Consider the following 10,763-nt stretch of genomic DNA (forward strand, 5'->3'; position numbering starts at 1 on the left):
CTTGAAAGGATTTGAGCTCATTTGAACTCTAAGGCCTCAGGTCTTGACTCCTCGCATACTCTGTTTTTTGCACACAAAACAGAGGATGAATTTGCTAATCAGTGATTAATCAGTACTAATCACTATTTTTTTGTATAATTGATGGTTCAAATCAACCATTGGGTATTTGATACAGATCCCTATAACTTCAGATTGCAATTCGGAGATGGTTTGATACTCCAACCATTCCGTACATATTTGTTACCCTTGGTTTACTGTAATTTCTAGTAAAATTATGCTGATAAATCTGTTGTGATCATCACCTAAACACTAGATTGAGTTGTAAAAGGGTAGACACTGCCCTTGAATCTTGAAATTGGATCAAGAGGTAAGACCCCCTTCACATTATCATGAGTACGGCACAAGAGATAGCCAAATTTAATGGGAAGCAGTTTTACACATGGCAGACAATCTGTGGGGGCTAGTTGAGGGAAGAAATAAATGCCCAGAGGTGAGAGGGAAAAATGAGTGGAAGAGCAGGAATGAGAAAGCATTGGGACTTATCGCACTCAGATTAAATGATGAAATCATTTATCACATCACAGGGATACAATGGGCAAAAGATGCATGGGATGAACTCAATTAAGATGCCATAAAGATGATAAGTTTTACTATTATGGATGAGAAGGTGCTAGTGTGTGTATCCTAGGCTTCTACCCACCCATGTTGGAGAATCTAGTCAAGGCTTTATTGTATTGTAGGGAGGGGAGCAATAAATGAATTAATGTTAGTGGGTTTCATTAGCTCTAGGAGCTCTCAAGATCTAAAGCTAAGTATAATTGGGTCTAGGGGATATATATACATAGCTTGACCCTCACTTAGTTCAAGAGACCCCATAAATATAGCCATGATTATTGTGGGGTTTCATTAGCTCTAGGAGCTCTCAAGATCTAAAGCTAAGTATAATTGTCATGTTAAAATGAGTATTGATATATGCATTGAAATAAGTGTCGATATTTGAAAATAATTTTATTTAATGCATTTTGTAAAAAAATATTAGTAAATATATTTGATTTGATAATATAAAAGAAAGTTTATGATTTTTCATCCTCCTATACAAGATCCATGGCTCTAAATATGCCAATTTCTAATACGATCCCTTGTATCTCCTATATTCAAACATGAGATTAAAAGAGGGAATTAATTACCATCCATAGAAGGATATGAGGATGTACTATTGGTAAGTTCATTAGATGATGATGAACCCTCCTTATATTCTATCAATTGATTCTAAATGACTTCATCATCCACATCATCATTTACATACTGAGCATCTCTTTAATTACCTTCCAAAGCACTGGGGACATTATCACCTTATTCCATTTCTTTCTTAACATCTTTATCTTTAAATATGTGTTTTCTTCAAGGTGCAACTTGTATTACATACCATGATTGGGGAAATACCTTTCCCGAGCGGGTTTTTCCGAGAAAAGGGAAAAGTTGAGCGAAATCCACAAAACAACCTCTAGATAAGAAAGAATAGCATCACTTTCCAAACATGTAAGTGCTCGTACAAAATCATATAATACAAGTTATTTCCTTCTTTGACACCCTTTTATTTTCTCCTCCAAAGTAAATAGCACGAATTGCAACCCGATTTGGATTGGCCTCATAATAATTACCCCAACTATCCACAAATAATTTAGACATGTTTTTATTAATTTACCCTAAGCTAAAGTGAATTTTTAAGCCAATTAATCATTTGGTTTGGAGCATGTACATAGAATATTCCATATTTAAAAGTTAATCCTATTACTTAGCCTAGATTATTTCCAAGCTTTAATAATAATAATAAATGGGTCAATTTAAGCTAAACTATTAAATCTTTGCACACAAATTCTTATGCTAATTAATAGTCTAAGGTTTAAATTCATATTCCTAAGGTTATTCTACTATTATTTTACTAGAGAATAAAAAAATCAAAATAGCTAATTTTAAAATAGTCAAAAACAAGAAAATACTTAAAAATGACTAAAAATGAGATGTAAATTATGAAAGTACATCTAGGCCTAGCTTTAATGCCTATAGTAGATGCCTCTGGGTGTGATGAAGATGTGCATAGCTCCCTAGAAGCTCAACTCCTGATTTGGCATAGACTAGGTACTTTGGAAGTGATAAGTGTGATAGAAATTGATTGTACTTGCTTATGACAAGTAGCAGCCATCGGAAACATTTAAATGGGCCTCCTTTATTCCTATATAAAATTTATCAATTTCTCCATGAGGGGGGAGGGTATCTATACATGCCTAGGGTGATTAAGATCCCCAACATGTGCATGGACTACTTGAGTAGATGCCAAGCCATAAAATTTCAAAGTTAAACTCCACTTTTAAATTTCATGTATGAAATTTATCCTTTTTGAACTAATGGTGTATGCACACGACTCTTGTTTTGCATGAGCCATAAACCACATACTATAAAATAAATACCATGAGTAATTTAACTACCACCTACAACCAAAATCCAATTAGTTTTAGCTAAACCATGGTTTTATAAACCTTACAAAATTAAATCTTTTACCCTATAAATTAAATTAATGTGAACCTACACACAATAGAACTTGTTAATGTGTACCCTCACAAAATAGACTTATTAATTTATTTTTCCATAAGAGGGTTGTTGCAAGGTAAGGGTACCTAGTTTTTTCTAGTGCCTCCAAGAATGGAAGTGTTGTGCAAGGTAAGTGTACCTAGTTTTTTCTAGTGCCTCCAAAAATAGGACTATTGTTTTCAACACGTGGGGTGATTAGGGTATCTCATATGAGATATTTGGAGGGCTCAGTGACACACGCATCCATCTGAACCTAGATTTGTCTATCTCATATACAAGATCTCAAATGCATCCACATAGGATCTGATGTCATATCTTGTATGAGATATCGCATGCCAACTAGAATCTCGTGATATATGCCACATCATATCCACCGTGAATCTCATATGAGATATTACATTTGCCATAGAGGATCCACATGTGTCTCTTACAAGATATACAATATGTCCCAAAAAAATCTCAAAGTACCTCTACATATCTCAAACAATATACCTATTTCATTGTAATAAAATTCTGAATCATACATATATACATATCTTGTACGATGCACAAAATAGAATTGTAAATAACATATTTGTAAAAAAGTATGGCTTGTCAATTCATATCTCATATACGAGAGATATGTAATGAAATCTGGTCGTTTGTATCTCGTACGAGATATAAGATAAGCTATGCCATTCCTATCTTGAATGAGATAGGAATGGCATTCCTATCTCAAATGAGATGTCTGCATGCTTGATTTCATTGAGTTTTTCTTTAACCCTAGATCTCATATGAGATGTATAAAATGTGGAAAAAACAATTCCCCCTCATTCTTCACTTCCTCCAAAGACAGAGAGAGAGAGAGAGAGAGAGAGAGAGAGAGAGAGAGAGAGAGAGAGAGAGAGAGAGCTAGCCTACTGCTTAAGCCTACTAACTGGGTCCTTAAGGACAATTTTGAGTTATTAGGACCCTAAACCTTGTTTCCTTTCACACTTGTCCATTCACATTGGGTATGGTGTTTGAGGATAGGGGGTTGTTTCACATGGAGCCTAGCTACTCCATTAAATACCTTATAGGTGATATAGAGGCAGACCTTATAGGTGTGTATGCTAGTATAGTAGACTATCTGTCTACGCTGCATCTTGTTACAAACTTAAAGTCTTTGTGGGCATCCCTGCGTAGCCTTAGCCACATCATTTTCGTAGACAAGTGTTGAGCTAGCTAGCAAGATTCTCGTCACATACATGGTTTGACTTACCAAGAGGTGAGGAGGATACTTGGTATTAGAGATGTTGTCCTATAACTTTTTTTTAGGACCACAAGGGGCGTAGGTAGAGCCTTGGAGGCTACTTGTGATCTCTCAATACTCCAAAATCCTTTACCTATCAAGAAATTGGTAATTCTGAACTTCCAGGCATGAAAGTTGTTCTTGTCCAACTTCTCACTAACAATCTAATTGAGTTCATCAGACATATTAGCTTGTAACAGTCAAAAACCTACAAACAAACAATTTTCGTAACCTGTAACATAGCAGTATGTTCTGTGACTCCTGTAATAGTAGTACTTCAGCACAACCTGTATGTCACCAGATCTAACCAGAGTACATGTACATACACCCAATATCAACAATACATGTGCAAACACTATATGCACTCCTGAAATGCAATGCTGCACTGTAATAACCAGATTTCGACAAGAGCCAGTTCTCTACCAGAACTTCCTGAAACTGTCAAAAATATATTGTAGTAGTGACGAAACAAAGACCGAAATGCACTCGAAAAGCAAATCTAGCTGCTGTAAAACTAAAGAACCAAGTATTGTATACCATATAAGCACCTCCAAGCCTACGAAGACAACTCCTCAATTGGAGATGTATAGCTCCCAGAGCTACCTAGGGGGTGTTGTACCTAAATAAGAAGGGGAAGACATGATGATGCGCTTACCTATGTACCGCTTCCTTCCTTCCTTGTTCTTGTCTCTTGCTTGCCTCCTTAGCTCTCACACAAACCAGAGCTCTAATACCATAAAGAGAATGTAGGGGAGAGGGAGAGCTTGAGTTCCTTGCAAGCAAACACACACACACACATAAGAGAGTGCAAGACACGAGAGAGTGATGGATCGCTAAATTTTCTTCTCTTCTCTATAACCATATATCTAAAAGATAAGAGTACATACATAAAGGGAAAGTATTCTCCTATAATACCATACAATGGTCGGTCCATAGTGTGAAGTCGACTATATGAGATGGCGCTATAACTATGCTATAACTCTAGTACTTCCAAGTGGTTATCACACAACGTGTCATCCACTAGCGGCATATCAACCATAATCTCACCAACCATGCCAGTGGTATAAGTATGAAAGTTATCACCCTGGTGGGTCATCAATGTCCGCCGCACCACCGCACTAGTTGAGCTCAATATCTCAACAGTTGCTTTCTCAGTATATTGCCTTGCACTTCTAGGTCTTTCAGTACTCACTTCTCTATCCAAGCTAGATGGCTATCCCTTAGTAGCCTGTAGATCTTTCCCTTCAAGATCATGACCATATCCTAAGATTCCTTGGGCTAAGTCCATGAACCCTCCAGATAGTGTTGTTAAAGAACTATCCTTCTCCCCTGCCACCTTCTCTCGTTAAGAGGATTCACCATGGTTTCCTCTCTACTCAATGATTTAAAAGAAAACACACTCCTTTATGTGCTATGGCTGTGCGAGCTGACCCCAAGCTTCTTTGGTAGGAGAATCTCGATTGATTCGATGCACTGTCATCAAGCACAATGTCATCACCAACAAGCCTTCCCACCATAAGTGCATGAAATGATTTTAACTAGTAAAAATATGGATTTGCACACATTTGGAATTATCAGGTGTGGGATTAAAAAATTTTACAGAATCATGGTCGATAAAAAATAACGGGCATGATCAACGATAGAAATCATGGACGTGACGATAGACATCACAGATGTTGTTTATTCTTATCTATTCACAAGTTCCCCTAGTGTTAGGAAGCCCCTAGGAACAACCCTGAGCCCTTTTCTTGTTAATTCTCAAGATATCAATGACATGATCTTACAGGGTTGTCACGGTCGTGATCCTCTATAGAATCACATTGATGATCTTCACCCAAACAAGTCTAATAATTGTTCAAATGAGTTCCCTGATGCCCTTAATAACTATTTCAGATGTCTCTCTTATCAAATCATCAAGTTTTGTCTCATCGTGATTGGTGATGTGGCAAATCCCGGTGTGAGATTTGCTGATCACGGGCATGCTTCTTAGGAATGATTTATGATGTGGCAGTCATAGTTGTGATTAAGAGTCACGTGTAGTGATCCGTAATCTGTGATCACGATTGGATAAGATGAAATCTATCAGAGATAAGACGCCTTTAATGTGTAATCCTGAGGTTGGTGGGATAGCTGGATTTGTTAGAGAGAATCACGATGTGATCGAAAATCACGGGCGTGATTCTATAAACTGTAAAATCATGATGACATGATTCCGTAGACTACAGAATCACGATGACGTGATTCCATAGATTTCGACCAAAAATCACTGATTTGGGGGTGTAAATCTTAATTTTTCTAGTTCAGATTAGATTATTGCTTTGCAACCTGAATATTCAAATGATATCATGCAAGAGGATCAATGGCTCTTTATTTTTTTTAATTTTTCAAGATTTTAAAAAAACATAGCAAATGGATTTTCCTTACATAATCACGCGTAATTATGGAGTTACCACCATGCAAGTATTGATGCAAATGCTTTGTTTTCAAAAAATTCAGCAAATGGATGTTCCTTACATAATCACGGCGTGATTATGGAACTACCACCATGCAAGTATTGATGCAAATGCTTTGTTTTGTTGCTTTTCTAACATTGGCGTGATGCGAATGTAGCTATCTCTGCTCTCAACTCTCTCTCACACACCATTAACACAAGAGAGATAGGAGATAAGATTAGACACAATTGGCACAAAGGGATATTGTGTCTTACATTATTTATACAATTGGATCTTATTTTCACACGTAGATGCCTAAAACTTAATGAAAGATGAACTAAAAGATTACAAGATACATAGTTTTGTGGCATGGCCAGCCATTCTCATAGTTAGAATGTTTATAGTGCCATTTCGTGACACTTATTATGCTATCTCTTTTATGTAACAGAAAGATGTTAAGTTAACGTCAAAATAAGGTTAACATACATTATGACCATGGCAACCACTAATCTACTAGGAAAAGTAGCTAAGAGTAGATATAACATAGGCCTTTAGTGGATGTGATGTAAATGGTTCCTTTCTCGTAATAAAGTATCTATATATATTCCTTCTAAAAGAAACTTTAAAGACTTAAGCATTTCTACTATATATTCAATTTGTTCAATCCATCTTTTCAATATAATGTCATACTGAAAGTTATGGATAGTACTAAAAAAATGAAGGATTTATTTTATTCTTTTTAAAAAAGTTGAAGATCCTTGCACCTTTTGTCATTATCTATGATTGAAATACATGCTTGATGATTGTGCATAGGCCAAAACTTGGTTAGGTCACCTTTTTGAAATTGTATTAGGATACCAACATTTACAATAATGATAACATTTTGAAGTGTCAACCTATGTAACATTTATGGCTATCATCTTCAAGAAAAAAGTTTTACAAAATTTCTTCTTAGAAGGCTTAACTTTGTTTTAATATATATGGATGGGTGTAATACAACATATCTACATTATAATATGGTAACTCAAAGTCCTACTCAAACCCACTACATGAATTGAAATCTTGCATTCAAACCCATTGCATAAGCAGAAAGATGACATCAACTTAGAGATATATTTAAACACATTGCATGAATACAAAGCCTCCAGCAAGAAGACTTACTACGTGTATGAATGGCTACAATTTGCACACACTCGTTATCCTTTTATACGTGCTTAAATGTAGACACATGTTTGAAATAGAGTTTGGTACAAGAATCCACATCAAGAAAGAGCCTTTGTATTTGGCCTTCTTGTTTATTAGATGCTGAGAGGTGCAAGAAGACTTTTTTATGCACTACGTGTATGAATGGCTACAATTTGCACACACTCGTTATCCTTTTCTTGTTTTGTCAAAGTTGATATAGAAAAAGATCGGTCTCATGGAAACCACTTTTCTCTTAGTATTAGTTTTCTAAATGTTTAAAAGTGGTTATGTTATGAGGTATAATTTTGATGTAGTGATTTGGACTCTATAACTCAATATTATTAAGAGATGCTATAATAAAAATGTTTTTTAGATTAGTAATGTTAGGATATAAACATTGGTGATTATAGAAAGTCTTAAGGAACAAAGTTATGAATTTTGAGGTGGAATACATTTTCTAATCATTAAGGTCCATTGAAAGTCATGTTTTGGATGAGGATATGTACCAAGGCATTTACAAAATCTATTATACATTTGATTGCTACTAAACATGAGCCTTTAATTGGAAAACTTGCATACCTATTTACAAACCATTTTGTGTCATGCTCTTGGTAGATTAAGGCTACATTCAAAAGCAACATTTGACCACAGGACTTGGCCACTCATTGAAGCCACTACATAGTTGGCTAACAATGTAGCCTCTTCACATGCTTTTCCTAGTGGTAGTATGATATTGTGCTTCCTACCACCACTGCGCTTGAAGAGATGATATGCCTTTTGATACATCAACAAATATTATTATATTATGAGGTATTCTTGAATGAAACTACATAGGATAAGTAAAGACATATTGCTAGGTTATATAATGACTAACCTGTTGTGATGCCATGAAATCAATCCACCTTCAAAAATTGTACACATAGATGACAAAGGCAATGCATAACCTAAAAGCTCCCAATAGAAAGTTTTTGTTTTTGAAATAATAGTACCAAAATTCTAATGACCTCTATACAAATAGATCATGAGAAATCGAAAGAGAACTTTGCACAGATAAGTTGAATATCAACATGTGTACTATCATGATAGATTATACTAGAAATCTTTCCTATGGCTTTCAGAAACTAATACAAGAGTAAGGCTTCCCCTCTCATGTTACAATGTGTATATAATAACCTATGATGGGCAATGTGTTAGAGAAAAGAATTACCCTCAAAGGTATATCATAGAAAGGCAAAAACATGGAGCATCTAAGTGGTGCTACTTTAAAGAAAAGGCAAAAAAACATTATAAAATATCTTTAAAAGACCATTCCTTCATGAAATGAACAATGTTAAAGACAATTATATCAACATCATAAAAAATATTCAAGAGACCATTCCTTCATGAATGAGACTGATGTTAATTTTTCTTACAATCTTGAGAGTCCATAACAAAGGCATACTCGAAGAATTTTTTCAAAGGTCCTCCTCTAACAATGAAGGGTGTAACTTGAAAAGGATATTTTTTTAATTTATCTTTAGTAAAATTTTAAATATATTCTTACCAATAACCTCTCCCTCCTCCCCCCCTTTTTCATATCAAAATAAAAAAATAAGCTAAACCATATATACATATATATATATATATATATATATATATATATATATATATATATATATATATATATATATATACTTATACTTACATACATACATATATTTATTTATTTATTTTCAAGGTAGGACTATTGAGAAACCTATTTTTACTATGTAATGATACTTTATAGTTTGATTTGATATTGCTTAATATATACATTTTCACGATTTAGTATATTTACTATACTATTTACTTTACTTCAAACTATATAAAACTATACTTGTGGATCATACCTTATAACTACAAATATATATTGCATAACATATATTACATTTTCACTATTGATGCAGTATATTTAGTGTAATATATACTTTAATTCAAACTACTCATATATAAAACTATACTTGTCATTTAAACCTAATAATAATTGCACTATAACATATATACCTTAACAATACTAACTATCCTACCCTTTATCCTTACCATTACAACTATACTCCTTTGTGTACACCCTACCCTTCATTGTATATATACTCCTTTCCATGCCAAAGTTATTACACATATAAATGTAAAATATACATGCAAATTCAAAGCACAACCCCTTATAACCTTATGAAACATTTAACTCCAATATATCTTTTTACAATATACTCTCTTCAAAATCTTACAAATTTTCTCCACATTCATTCAAAGGCACCAAACATGCAACTTCACTCAAAGAATCAATCACCCTCCTTCTCTTGATATGTTAGCATGTTGCTACTCATGGACTAATAATTAAGAAATAGAGTCATGTCACAAATTGCCATATGGTAACGTTTGCTCCTTTTTTTTCAAATTAGCATGTGGTTGTGCATGTGTGATGTATGTGTTACATATCTCTACATGTGCAAGCATGTGTGTGTGTGTGTGTGTGTGTGTGTGTGTGTGTGTGTGTGTGTGTGTGTGTGTGTGAAGGCAATAGCATAATGAATATTTCTGTATCATTGATTGCAATGTTTAAAAAAAGTCATAATGGTCTAAGCTTCCATTTTTTGAATATAATTATAAAGATCGATTGAAACCACCCTGCATCACTTTGTTATATGAGATTATATCTTCATATTTGATACTTCCTATTTATTGCTTATGATCTGTGGATTATTGCACATCTATGCTAACACATTATTATATACACTTTAATTTAGCAAAATCCTTCACAAGAAAAATATTTCACCTAAATAATTTTTAAAGTTTAAGTATTGAAAGGCGTGTTAAGTGTCCTCTTTGTATGGAGTGTGAATAACTTGGCAACACATTTCTAATGAATTAGTTGTAATCTTATTGAGGGTCTTATTCTTGTCTTTAGAATGTGACCTCTTTTCATGAGAATTAGTTGTAATCTTATTAGGGGTATTATTCTTGTATTTAGAATGTGACCTCTTTTCATGTGGTGGTACTCCTTTTGATTATTCCTCAGTTAATCATGGTTGAGAGCTTTGTAATGATTTATGATTGAGATCAATCCCTAAAAGTTTGTTGAGAGAAGAGGGCACTTTCATGTATCACTACAATGCCTTTTCCTTATTGAATGGATTTCTAGTATAACCATTAGATGCCCTCTTCTTTCTTTCTCTAGGAAAACAAATATCGTTGCAGTGTTGAACCATATTTTTAATATTATGTTTCGTACTAAGTAAGTAGATATGGGGTTGGTGTGTAATATTACATTT

Source organism: Cibotium barometz, chromosome 19 (assembly GCF_041138505.1).
Source record: "Cibotium barometz isolate CiBa-2024 chromosome 19, ASM4113850v1, whole genome shotgun sequence".
Classification (NCBI taxonomy): Eukaryota; Viridiplantae; Streptophyta; class Polypodiopsida; order Cyatheales; family Cibotiaceae; genus Cibotium; species Cibotium barometz.